This window comes from Podarcis tiliguerta (assembly GCF_965153285.1).
Source record: "Podarcis tiliguerta genome assembly, chromosome: 3".
Classification (NCBI taxonomy): Eukaryota; Metazoa; Chordata; class Lepidosauria; order Squamata; family Lacertidae; genus Podarcis; species Podarcis tiliguerta.
Window position 1 is genome coordinate 86,293,980 of NC_139536.1, and position 14,078 is coordinate 86,308,057.

Sequence of the window (14,078 nt, forward strand, 5' to 3'; positions counted from 1 at the left end):
GCTGGATGGTAAAATGACAAGGCCCAGGGTGCTGATTTACTGTTCTCACAGCCATCTTTTCCAACTGATTTATGGCAGTGCAGTGGAAAAGCCTTTGTAAGAAGTCAATTCACCTTAACAAGTAAAAATCACCCATCTGCCAGTTGATAAAGTGAGAACGAGCAGGGGAAAGGAAGAGCCTTATGTTGTTATTGTTTTAAAGGCTAATATAGAGACATCTGAAAGGTTACGTTCTGTGGTCTGTACTAGATGTATCCCATCACATTACTTTAGTCAACCCAAAACTCTAATCAACTTAAATGAAGCCTGCATTTCAGGTAAGCTGCCAGGTAATTCACTCTCAGCAAAAACAAAATGCCTTTCAAAATTTCACATATTTCCCTTTTGTGAGAACCTTGGTCCTTCCCGCTCTGCTCTGGATACTGAGCACGAGGAGATCAGAGCAGAAGTATTGTACTGGTCATATAAAAACTGCCAACTTTAAGAATGTCAGGCTGCTGTAGAATCCACAAGATGCAGCAAATTGTACTGTATTGTATTGTACTGTTGTTGGCATCCGTCTGTCTCGGGAGATGATGGAGCAGTGTGCCTTTTGGGGTAAATTTGATCTGTTGGAGAGTTATAGTACCTGCTCTGACTGTAGAGACTGATATGGGAGAAACATGTTTTGTTGCAGCTGGGGCAGATGAAGGCATCCAGTTATGCTGGCTGCAGATACACCGTGGCATTTATTCTCTCTGCACTCCTTCGCAGCGGTCATTTCTCCTCTGTATCATATAGCCACAAGGAAATAAGCTATGCTTTCCTTAGCAAAAAACAACAACAATCACAGAATAAACAAAAAGGGTAAAATGCTCAGTAGGAAGTTACAAACATAGCAATAGATATTTAATATTCAATAAAATCCAAACTACAAACACATATTAAAGCATTCCTACACTCTATTTATAAGGCACATGCCAATTGAAAATGGGTGCTCCTTGGCCAGACTTGTTTCAGCTTTTAGCCTTCATCAGTGGCCAAGTGTAGATGATCTACTATTAATAAAAGTAATAATGGTTAGTACCTCTGATAGGGGGGAAATTATCTATAAATCAATAAATTACTGTATGATAGTAACACTTGCCCTTAGGCTTTTGAGTAATGAATTCCTAACTATGCCATGAATGAAACTCATCCAGATGCAGGGTTTTATCAATCCCACATAAGAAATAAAAATACACATTCTTGAATTATAGAGATAATATCTAAAGTTTTGTTCTACATCCAGGTATGTCTGCCACTAGTTCCAGTGTTTAAGTATGGCTCCCTGTATTGGGCCATTATATCTGTCAAAAGTCAATGGCACCAACTTCCAAGGTTCTCACTGTTCCCCACCCCTTAGGTTTAAACTATTTTCCCATTCCATCCTCCTAGCCATATACATGGTTTCAAAATTCTTCTAGGGTATTGACAGGTCTGAAGTTGTCCAAATATAATTTTAGACGGTTTAGCAAAATCAAATGTTACCAAATGATCAGCCTAAGTAGGAATTGCAGTACATTCATATGTCTTATGAAGGAGGAAAGAGGAATATAAAAATGAAGGCTTTTCCCAATGTCTTAAACAACTGGTGTTAAAATGTCATTGAATGATGAGGCTGGCGCCCTACAGTGATTGACATTCGAAGGGGTCAACAAGACTGCTGCCGCAGGAGATAAAAAGTGCAACATATGAAAATGACCAAAGACCACTGAGATATTATTTAAAGTTCCATTCACAGAAGTCTCTGTCTGATTTCATCAAGGGCATGCATTGAACCAGTAGGGTTTTTTCACCTGTTAATTTTTCACTGACATAGATAAAGTCTAGTTGAACAAGTTTTCCATTCTGGCATTGGAGGGGAGAGAGGTATATACTTCAAATGTTTTTACAATGTATTTTTTCCCCCATTGTGTGCTGCAGGAAAGTCTTATGTGGAGCTGACTGTCAGTTCCCTAGCAGCCTTCTTGTTTTATGAGTTCTGGGCCATAAATATCCCACAAAAGTAGAAAGAGCATCCCCTCTTCTGTAGGATTAGTTCATAGACAGGCCTTGCTAGGCCACAGTTCAAGTTTGTCCATGATTACCATTGGATTTATGGCCTAGTCCTCTTCTCAGGTCACATCCACACATACATTTAAAGCACATTTAACACACATTCAAAAGTGCATGCCTTTCTACAAAAAATCCTGGTAACTGTGGTTTGTTAAGGGTATTGGGAATTCTAGTTCCATGAGGGGTTAATGGCAGTTCCCAGGATTCTATGGGGGAAGTCATAGAATCATAGAATTGTAGAGTTGGAAGGAACCCCGAGGGTCATGTGATCCAGCCCCCAGCAATGCAGGAATCTCCAATAAAGCATTCATGACAGGTGGCCATCCAACTTCTGCTTAAAAACCTTCATTGAAGGAAAGTCCACCACCTTCTAAAAGAGTCTATTCCACTGTCGAACTGCTTTTACTGTCAGAAAGTTCTTCCAAATGTTTAATAGGAATCTTCTTTCTTGTAACTTGAATCCATTGGTTCAGGTCTCCTGCACCTTTCAGTGCAGAAGAAAACAAGCTTGCTCCATCTTCTATGTGACAGCCCTTTAGATATTGGAAGATGGCTATTGTATCTTCTCTCAGTTTCCTCTTATCCCAGCTAAATATGCCCAACTCCCTCAACTGTTCCTCAGAAGGCTTGGTTCCCAGACCCTTAATCATCCTGGTCACTATCCTCTACACATGTTCCAGCTTGTAAATATCCTTCTTAAACCGTGGCACCCAGAACTGGACACAGTAGTCCAGGTGTGGTCTGGCCAAGGAAGAATAAAAGGTAAAGGTAAAGGTACCCCTGCCCGTACGGGCCAGTCTTGACAGACTCTAGGGTTGTGCGCCCATCTCACTCAAAGAGGCCAAGGGCCAGCGCTGTCCGAAGACACTTCCGGGTCACGTGGCCAGCGTGACATCGCTGCTCTGGCAAGCCAGAGCCGCACACGGAAACGCCGTTTACCTTCCCGCCAGTAAGCGGTCCCTATTTATCTACTTGCACCCGGGAGTGCTTTCGAACTGCTAGGTTGGCAGGCGCTGGGACCGAACAGCGGGAGCGCACCCCGCCGTGGGGATTCGAACCGCCGACCTTTCGATCGGCAAGCCCTAGGCACTGAGGCTTTAACCCACAGCACCACCCGCGTCCCCAAGGAAGAATAGAATGGGACTATTACTTCCTTTGAGCTGGACACCATGCTTCTGCTGATTCAGCCTAGAATAGCATTAGCTTTCTTTTGCAGCTTCATCACACTGCTGCAGCAAAAATAAAAATAAAAAAAAATGCTAATGCTATAATCATATGCCTTTAAATGTGCATTAGATGTGTTTTTAAAGTATGGTGTAGATGTAACCTCAGATTAGTAGCCAAACATGTAGCAAAATAATTTGACAGGCCCAGATTAATTGCAATGCAAAACCAAAGGAATTTCAGCAACCGTGTTATGCTTCCGCCCGGCTCACTTTCTCGCCATTTAAACAACCTCCTACTTCAAATCCATATTAACTATAAGTGTTTAGATATTGTTTCATTCCTTTTCAGAGCACATGTGATAATATTCATTCTTCTCTCCATTGTTGCATTCTGTGACATGAGCCAAAAGGAAGATCGAAACTCAGCAGCTTTGTGTCAAGGCGCACAGAGTATGAGAGCAAAAAGCAGAAACTTTTCTGCTTCCCTTGAGTTCAAAATAAGTGAATTCCCTCATTCTTCTCTGCTGGAGATTTGTTCCTGAACACCCACAGCAATATTCCAGTGCATTTGCACCAAAAATAAAAGCTTTTATTTATTCTCACCTTCAGCAGAGCAAAGAACATGAAAGAGCTATTTAGATAAAAACTAAAAAACCCACTAAGAATATTTGTGTTACCAGGGAGATAACAGATACACTTCAAAGTTCTTTTCCATGCCATATATATTTTTCTATTATTGGGCTCTATGTAACTGTGCAAGCATGCTTACATAGAACAGGGGGGAATCCATCACTTAATACTAATTACACAATATATGGGAGATTTCTACCATCAGCTATCTAACGATTACTGTGCATTCAATAACTTTTATTTGATTAACTCCCTTGGCTGTAAATGGGACTTATTGCTCCTCTGTTGGGCACAAATGTTATAATTTGGAGAATAACATATTGCAGTCCAAAGTATCACTGTGTTTGTTCCCTTTGAGATATCTCAGGCAGACTAATGATTTTCATTTCAGATTTTCATTTCAGTGTCTACTTTTCATTGCTATGAGGCTTTTGTGGCAACCACAAAATGCTAACCAAAGCAAAATGCAGTTTTAATACTGGGTGAATCAAATATAACAAGGCCTAGAAGGTATACAGTTTTGAAAAATCATGCTATTAGGCGAGCCTCAGCAAATTATAAAATAATGCATTGAGTAAACCTATACTTTTTTTCATCCTTCAGCCTCTGGTTGCACTACAAAACAACTTCTGAGGTGGTAGAGGTTTTTTTTTTTTTTTTTACTTAAACAAACATAATTCTTTATTCTTTAATGCTGTAAAAACAGCCTAGAACTAAAAACAGGAAGAACTGGGAGAATTCATTATCTACCTGTGGAAAGAAGGGGTAAGACCAGCTTACTGTTTCTGGCCCCACCCCACCACCCAAGACACACTGCATCTTTGCCAACTGAAATATACTCAGAGTCCTGCAGTGATTTCATGCTCTTTATTGCAGCTTGTAAAACAGTGATTGAATTTCCCCCCAAACCTCAGGCTTTTATATACATTATTTACACAATGAGTCCCATCTGATTGTCTGATTCAGCCTCCGTCCTGGAGCCTGATTGGTCTTCTCCAGCAGGCCAATCAGTTGTTGCATTCTACGATTCTACCAGCCTAATAGGCTGATTAACTTCCTCCTAGAGCCTGATTGGTCTTCTCCTGCAAGCCAATCAGTTGCTGCATTCTAGGATCCTACCTGCCTATTGTTCTAGGCTCCAAGCTTAGTACATAACACCAACCCTAATTACAATGGTAATTCCAGACCTCTCTGTGGTAGGAATTCAGAAATTAAGGTCAATAATTTAGTATGATATCATTCATATAATATTTTTATAACAATTCTCTTGGTTGATTTTTACAAACTCACTTTTCATCACTGATCTCCGTCTTAAATTCCTTCTCCCAGTTTTCTTTTAATTGGCTATATATGTTCGTGCATTTCTCCACCAAGATTTTATATACTTTGGAGATGAGATCCTTTTGTCCAAATAGAAAAAGAAAAGAAAAAGAAAAAACTTGCACATATTGTTAGATCTCTACTTATCTTGTGACACTTTTTTTTATTTAACACAATTTATAGGCTGTTTATTTTTTATTTTTTATTAATCTAAGCAGTTTACCTAAAACACTATAAAATACTTACTCAAAACTACAAAAAACACACAACAAATTTTAAAAACAAATAGACATAATTAAACAATCAGAGTACAGATAAAATCAGCAAAATTTAAAAATATGGCTGGCTAGGAACGTTTGCTGAAACAATTCAGTGTTTAGCAGGCATTGAACAGTCCAGGGCACTGGGACTGCCACCCTAAAAGATTTATTTCTGACATGCTATATATACTATATATAACTTCTAATTTGTATATATACGGGGCCGGGGGAGAGATAATGGTTGTGTTTTTTCACCTATCTGATCATATAATAAAATGATCCCATGTGATAGAAAATCCTTATATTTAGCAAATCTATATTTAAAACTAGAGTAACCCCTTAATTATGTTGCGGACCAGAAACACCCATTATTAACAGGAGCCAGTGGAGGGATGATCGGAGCTGTTGTTCCAGCAATACTTGGAGAGCCACAGATTTCCATCCCTGTTTGGGGAGGTTCACCAATGCCAGGTTCAAAATGGGAAAACACAGCTTCTGAGAGGAAATTAAGCAGCTGCAGATGTTCCTGTCCATTCCCCCATCCCTATCTCAGTCATCTAACATCCCACAACCTGATGCAAATGGTCAGAGCTCCTCCAGGTATGTAAAGAACAAGCAGGGTAGAAAGGTGGATGTCAAGATCAAGGAGGCAATGGGCTGGGAAAACTATATCCATCTTATATTTTGCCACATTTGGGATATTTAGAGGTGTATAGAAACATCATCCTGCTTTGAATCGAAAATCCTAGCCTGTTGAATTTTTGTGTGTTTGTGTGTGTGTGTGTGTGATTTCACAGAAGCATTCATCTCTTTGGGGGGGGGGGGGCCTCTGTCCTTTTAATAACTTCTGCTTGCTGCTTTCATTCTCTCCTTCAAATGTGTTTTCTGAATCTAACCAAGGAAGGCCAGCTGACCTATACACAGCAATTTCACCTATACAAACAGGAGATATAAAATGTTGACATAGCAATATCACAGGTGTCAATAACTGTGTCAGGCAACTGAGTCACAAGTTAAATCTAACAAGATTTATCTTTATAATGAAAACATGCACAACTACTGCATCACTCAGTAAGGCCAAACTCCATCCCGTTCCTGTTTCCTGTGCTGTCTGTTATACTTTATCTCTCAGCAAGAAGTGTTCCAATGCTATTGTTTATGGGTGTTACTATATCTAATAACCACACTTAGGCGACCTATGGACTTTTGGCAATCTAGGAGAGCACTGGGCATCTTTCTTTCAGTTGACAAAATGTCACCCTGGCAAACTAGAGTATCTAAAGTTGGTGAAAGATAGGCATGTCTGGCACCAGTGGTAAGTCAGATCGGGTACTACTGAGGGCCTCAGGTCCAGAAGGGCCCTTCACCTGTCTGATCTGCCTGTTTACTCACCACCTGGCCTGGGTGACGATGTGTGGGTACCATTTGGGAGTCCAACTCAACCTCCATCCGCAGAAGTCATGTAACCATCCACCTCCACTGTCCATCTCAATGCTGCCTTGCATGGAGGCCAAAGGCTTCTCGGAGCAAAGCATTCTGCACAAGGAGTCTATATCAGTTTGACTTCTTTTGATCAAGATGAAAGACTTTACCTCTAGCCACTAATAACTTCAGGTTGAATGTTGTAAAATACGTACTATTAATTTCCATTTTCATCAGCTGTCATGTGACCCAGCCAAACAAAAAAGCAGAGGGATACCTGGCACTTGAAGTCTTATGACTGAAAGACGCTTCAAAGACTCATTTTTTCAATTATATATATTTTTTAAAAAACATGCAGGTCCTGCTATCCAAACACAATGCATTCTCAGGAAATCATTTATTAGGTGAACGGCCGCATAGCAAATCAGCAATTTCCAGTGATTCCTATGAGGAAATTTCAAATGTGTTCGAGACCATGGAATTTTGACTCCAAAACAATGGAGAAACCCAGGAGAACCCAAGAAATGAAAGCTTGCAAAAGCAAATAAATAAAGAAAATAAGGTTCTCTATTTGTCCAATCTATCCCTCTTTCTTCCCACTCCTTCCTACCATGTTTTTCAGAGAAACAGCTGCCGCTGACCAGCAAAACACAAAAAGTAAGGCTTGGTTAAGGTTGCTTATTTGTTTACAGTGCAAAAAAAAAAAAAGGATAATGGGTAAAGGACCCTTGGATGGTTATGTCCAGTCCAAGGCAACTATGGGGTGCGGCGCTCCTCTTGCTTCAGGCCAAGGGGGCCAGCCGTTTGTCCACAAACAGCTTTCTGGGTCATGTGGCCAGCATGATTAAACCACTTCTGGTGCAACGGAACACCATGATCGAAGCCAGAGCGCATGGAAATGCTGTTTACCTTCCCACCACAGCAGTACCTATTTATCTACTAGCACTGGTATGCTTTTGAACTGCAAGGTTAGCAGGAGCTGAGACAGAGCAACAGGAGCTCACCCCGTCAGTGGATTCAAACCATCAACCTTCCAATTGGCAAGCCCAAGAGGCTCAGTGGTTTAGACCACAGTGCCACCCAGTACCTGCGTGTAGTTGTTTCTATATTTCCCAGTATAAAACAGTTTAAGGAAACATATTCTAAATTAGATAGTATATTAATTAGAGGTGTGTCACCATATTCTGTCATCAGCAACATAGTGAATCATTTGCATGTAAACTAAGTTCACTGTCTATAAGGGTGAAACCTAAGACCAGACTTTCCAAAAACTGTCTTCCTTTCACATGAAGCCACGGGCAGATGTCTTATATTACCTAGCTGTTTTTCCATCATAGATATGCTTTCATTGTTCCTGCATAATAGTTGTGCAAGTGTCCATCTGCATAGTCAATAAACCAACACACATTTTTTCTTTTCTTCTCAGATTGCCAAACCACAGTCCTATAAGTATACTGAAAAGTCATTTAGCCCAATCATATGAATCATTGAAGGGTCCACTGTAGCTAAACCATGTCAGCCAGTGATGTTCAGCCTCATCTTAAAAACATCAAAAGCTGATTTTAAAATTCCCCAGGTAAGCTTGTCCCATTGGTCAACTTGTATCACTGCTGAGAATTTCTTATATAATCTAATCTAAATCTGCCTTCCAGCAGGGAAAATCTACGGCTTCCTTCTTGTAGGCTGCTGTAGAAGCTATAGAGAGCAATTATTCTCCATCTTCTTTGAGGCAATCTGAGTATCTGGGGGTTTTACACCAAAAATATACCCACCAGTCAACATTTCTCTACTTTATAATAAAAAATAAATCAATGTGCAATCACGACTTATCGCAAAACTTTTCTGATATGGAAAGGAGAATAAAAATAAAAATCAGTAACCATAAAATAAGAATGGTTTCCCCAGATATCCAGGTCACACTAACCTGGCCTTATTACCCTGATCCCTATTGTCCTTGCTCTCAATAAGCCCCATGTTTCTGCATTCTGTAGTCACTGACTCCTGAATTCTTTAGCACCTGTGGGTGTGATGCATCAAATCCTGCTGATTACGATTCATTCCATTTGGACAAATTATACAGTATTCATTGGCTGTTCTTTTTCCTGTCTGTTAAATTAACAGTGAAATCCTAAGCTCACTTACTAGAGAGCAACCTCCAATGAGCTTAGTGAGACTTACTTCTGAGTAAGCAAGCTTAGGCTTTCACTGCACTTGTCATTTTGAACTGCTTGTTAAAACATGGTGTAGCCATCTTCTCTCGTTTTGTCATTTATGAACGAGTTCAGCTTATTTTCTTCTGCCTACTTCCCCCCACTGCTACAGCATACTCGCAGAACATATTTGTCACATGCCAAGCATCCTCTGCTGAATCCAATTCCTTCTGTGGATTTTCTACATTGCGGGCATTTTCCTCCCTATTAATAAGTCATTTCGTATATGGAGAGACTTGTATGATAGCTTGATTTCTAGAAAGCATTTTATATATGCAAAGAAAATTGGGTTCTTCGTGGCCTTGTCAAACAACATGGAGCTCAAGCTGAACAAAGACTTGCTTAACATTTCTATCCTACTTTCTGCTAATGTTACTTGACCTTTCTGGAGCTAAATCTAAGGTCCTATTTGACATTGTCTTTCTACTCCGTCAGCCTGGGCCTTCAGTGCTGTCAGTCATTCGAAGCTCCTCGACTCCCTCTTCTCTTTGGGCTTTAATTGACACCATCCTCTTTTCCGACTATCTAGCTTCTCTTTATTTCTACCATTTTCTAGTAATCCTACAAAGCTCTGTCCTTCAGCTCTTGTTTTTCTCCTGAGTACCCACATTCACATTCATGGATTTAACTATCAACTTTGTAAAATAATAGATACATCAGCAAGTGCCCTTTTCCTATCAATGTTGGCATAATCCCAAGACATTTAGGAATATAAAGAAAAGCCAGCCGGGAGCTCTGAACAACAATTCTTTTCTGTGTGCTTGCAATAAATGCAGGCACTGAATAGATGCAAAATAGTAGGCAGGTATTCTGAGGTAGGAAGAGACAACAGAATAACTGGGGAACATTCAACATGATAAAACATTTATACCAGGGGGAGCCAATGTGGTGGCCTCCAGATATTGTTGGACTACAAGTCCCTTCATCCCCGATCATAGGTCATGTTGTGGCTAATGGCCAATTGGCTGTGGCTAATAGGACATCGAGTCCAACAACATCTAGAGTGTGCATGTGGGTGTGCCGTGTGATCCTCCCTGACATTAGTCACCTACAGTGCTGGAGCAGATGGAGGACTTGTTAATGATGCCAACTGCAACTCACCATTGGATGACTGGGAGTTGCCCTTGGTACATTTTTCTGCTTTGCTGATTCCTGGAGGTATGCAAGCAAGGCTCACCAAAACTATTTAGAAGCTGATCACCCAAGCAATTCAGAATCTTATAGAGTGCTTTGCCTAGTCAGTCCTTGATTATAGCAATTGCCTAAAGCTTTTTTTATGCATTTGGTTTGAAGTAATCTGAAAATACCAAGCGTTTATATGAGAACATAAATGCAAGACAGAGTATTTATTCACTATTCAATACAGCGGTACCTCTGGTTACGAACTTAATTAGTTCCGGAGGTCCGTTCTTAACCTGAAACTGTTCTTAACCTGAGGTACCACTTTAGCTAATGAGGCCTCCTGCTGCTGCCGTGCCGTCGGCGCGCGATTTCTGTTCTCATCCTGGGGCAAAGTTCTTAACCCAAGGTACTACTTCTGGGTTAGCGGAGTCTGTAACCTGAGGTGTTTGTAACCTGAGGTGTTTGTAACCCAAGGTACCGCTGTATTCAGGTCATTCAAATAAAAAAGGAAAAACTTCTGTGTTTACCAACTCTCTTTAATTAAATTAAGACACAGCAGATTAGTTCAAAACAAACCACTTGAATTGAACCACTTGGATTGAATCTGGTTTGCAAACCTAGGTTTAGAGTGCAAGTGCAAACCAGAGTTCACCAGTTTGGATGCAACTAACTGAAGCAGCGCATAGGATAAGAGGCAGGCATAGGGCTCATTTTCATTGTACCAAACTATACCACCCCTAAGCCACTGTGGTTCCTAGCAGTGGGTGTTCAATAGCATACTGCCATGGATCATTTAAATATATTTTGCATGTTACTTTTATGTGATGTAGAACAAGTTCTAGATTGGTTCAACATGAGGAGTCCATGGACTAACAATGTTACTCCAAAGCCAGGCCATGTTATTTGTCAGAGAGGGTAGATGTAACGCCAAGGTAATTGCATTTTACTCTTTCATGTGAGCTGACTTGAGGTTCCTTCTAGTTCAAAAAGCACATATAAATCAGAACAATAAGTAACCTCAAAAAGATGCAAGCCCTGCCTAAAACAGTACTGCAAAACTTCTGCGGAGATGGGACTAGAGGAGGTGAAGAGAATTAACCAATTTCTCTCTTTTTGAGAACCTTGGGTAATTTACATAGCAAAGCACAGCTGTTCAGTGCAAACCTCTTTACCCTGAATGCATCTTAAGAAAACTGTAGCAATACATCAATGTTGTGTCCACCTAATACTAATGGAAGAAGTACAAATCATCAATTATATATGATTTACTGCATAAATCATAAAACTATTGAGACTGAGAGAGTATTTTTGAACAGGAAATCTGTTCTCTATTAAAGCTATGTTCTTTCCCTAGATAAAAGCAGACAGAAGACCCTTGCTGAGATCATGGGGAGTAGCTGCATCAAGTCAGAATAGGTAGCATCGAGCTAAAAATATACATAAAGAAATTTCATATGTTCAAAATCAGAACTGCTACAATTTGTGAAATTGCTTCGGTTTCCTTAGACAAATGTGATTTTTAAAGTGACAAAGGTTGCAATCCTATGGTCCTTACGAGGGCATGCCAGGGGCCATATGCTTCATTTAATTCCCCTTCTCAAGGGTGGATGAAGAGGATCAAACTTCATTTGTGCCTTCTCCATCAGCCTGCAGAAAGCTGCAGAGGCTGGGATAGACCCCCTGTCTGTCTGAAATCCTGGGGAGATGCTGCCAGTCAGTGCAGAAAATCGTGAGTTAGATGGACCAAGGGCCTGAGTCAGTATAAGGTAGCTTCCTATGTTCCTACATTAGTGCAGGTTTCAGAATATGAAATCATAAAAACTCACTATTCCATGTATGTTTGAAATTTGGTTGTGTGCTCTCTTTCCCTAAGATAGTTTAAAATGAAAACTGCTAACCTTCAAAATAAATAATATCTAGAAACATAAAATGCAAATCACCCAATCTTGAATGATATATGAAATTGATAAATGAAATCAGATCCACTTTTCATTCAGAGGTAACCAACCCTAGAAATGCCCTTCTGAAATCAAGTCGAGTAGCGGTTCGAAGTGGAAATTTGGTCTATTTTCTGATAAGTATGTTATCAGAAAAACAAGCTAAGTATATCTTGTCCCCCCCCCCCAAAAAAAGTAACATATGAAGAAAACTTAACCAATATGGGTTTGATACAAGGACTGCAGAGGTCATTGTAAGCACCACATGTAGGCACGTAATGTACATTTATCAAAATAGCATTGGTTGATCTCTATATGGCAATTAATCAGTCCATCAGTCATCACAAAGATGTGACTGAATAGGCATATGGCCTTACATTAGGGCAGACTGCCAGTGCTGAAACATGGGTTGCTTTCAGCTTTGTGACTGTGATGCTATGAGGTGCATCACACTGGAAACTACGGAATAAGGAAGAAGCAACAAATTGATGTGGAATATTACAAGACATCTGCCTGAGACCTCTAAAACATAATGATTATACTATAAAAATTGGCCATTCTAGCTAGGTCTGGTGGGAGCTGGAAGTCCCATAAGATTCCCCTTCCTTGGCTCAGACATCAGAAACACAGACTGGTTCTATACAGTCTTCTTGGATAACATGTTTTCTGTGCTTAACTGCCAGCAAATAGGGTTTGTGGTTTACTTGTAGTTTGGAAACGTGTTCCTTTAACTATTATCTGTTTCTTTGGCAGTGTCAGCATATTCCATTTAGTTCTGCTCATAGCATTTTGTGCTGTTCTGGGGGAAAAAACAAATATGCAATGCAGGAGTCAAAATAAAACTCTCTCTCGTTAAATCTGATGTAATTCCTTTGCTTTGACATAACAGCTAGTGCTTCCTAGGTTTCCAAAGATTCTGCAACGAATAAAGCAACATAGACAGGGATTATATATTACACAGCAGCACATATCAGGCCCCAACTCCATCCTTTACCATTCATTATTCACTAAGGCAGGCTGGTAAGTAGCAAGTGCTTATTGCCCAGCAACACCAAGTATGGCTGGACAGACAGATATATTGCATTTGTAAAATAAAAATTAAAAAAATAGTCATATGGCAAATGCACATTGTTTATTGGAAAGAGGAACCACCAGTAGCTTAGGTCCAAGATACTAGTTTATTCATTACGCACTACGGTGTAATGAGGTGTTTACAGGCTGGCCTACGCAGGTGTATAACTGTATATAGAAAGTGTCAAATCTCACTGTAATTTATCTTCTCTGTTGATGAGATGTGGCATGCAATTTTGTACACTGACAGCTCAGTTAGCTAAATGTCATTGGCCTGCATAAAAATTGAAACAAGAAGGGTTAACACCCACAATATCAATCACTTGCGTTTCTGCAAGGCGATGGCTCATATGCATACTTCACTTCTGCTTTACCAGTGTGAACATGCCAAGGAAAGAAATAATGAGCAAACAGGGATGCAACCTCCAGAGACTGAATTGTCGGATGGATGGATGGATAGATAGATAGATAGATAGATAGACAGATAGATGATAAATAGATGTGGACTTAACCCACAAAAAATAAGTGGAACTCTGATAACAGAGTTAGGATTGTGCTCTCCACTCCACAGAAGGAGATTTAAAAAAACCCCAGCTGTGATTACCAATATCACATTCATGCTATCACTTAACATCAAACCTAATAATACCAGAATATTTTAAAAATATTTTTGGAATAGAGTATTTTCCATTATATCTGCAATTACAATCCATCTCCTTTCTCCAAATCCTGCCTTATCTTTGGACATAGAATTAGGCTCCACCCTGCACCACAGAGAACTAGTAGGCTTCTGACTGACTGCATGATTAGCGATAGCTCACCAATGGAAGAACCAGATTGAAATAACACTGAATATAGCAGAAT

General features: G+C 40.0%; 1 long non-coding RNA gene across 2 annotated transcripts in view; it reads right to left on the reverse strand.

The window, feature by feature from the left end:
* Nucleotides 1-13,061, reverse strand: part of LOC310673429 — a 90,066-nt gene extending 77,005 nt beyond the window's left edge. The window contains exons 1-3 of one of the 2 annotated variants that reach the window (XR_014508997.1): nt 10,186-10,320; nt 5,163-5,272; nt 629-805 (exon numbers count right to left, since the gene is read on the reverse strand). This is a non-coding gene — a long non-coding RNA (uncharacterized lncRNA). Of the gene's footprint in view, nt 1-628; nt 806-5,162; nt 5,273-10,185; nt 10,321-12,986 lie in introns of those variants that run through there. The other variant, XR_014508998.1, reaches the window with a different exon arrangement.
* Nucleotides 13,062-14,078: the final 1,017 nt, after the last annotated feature.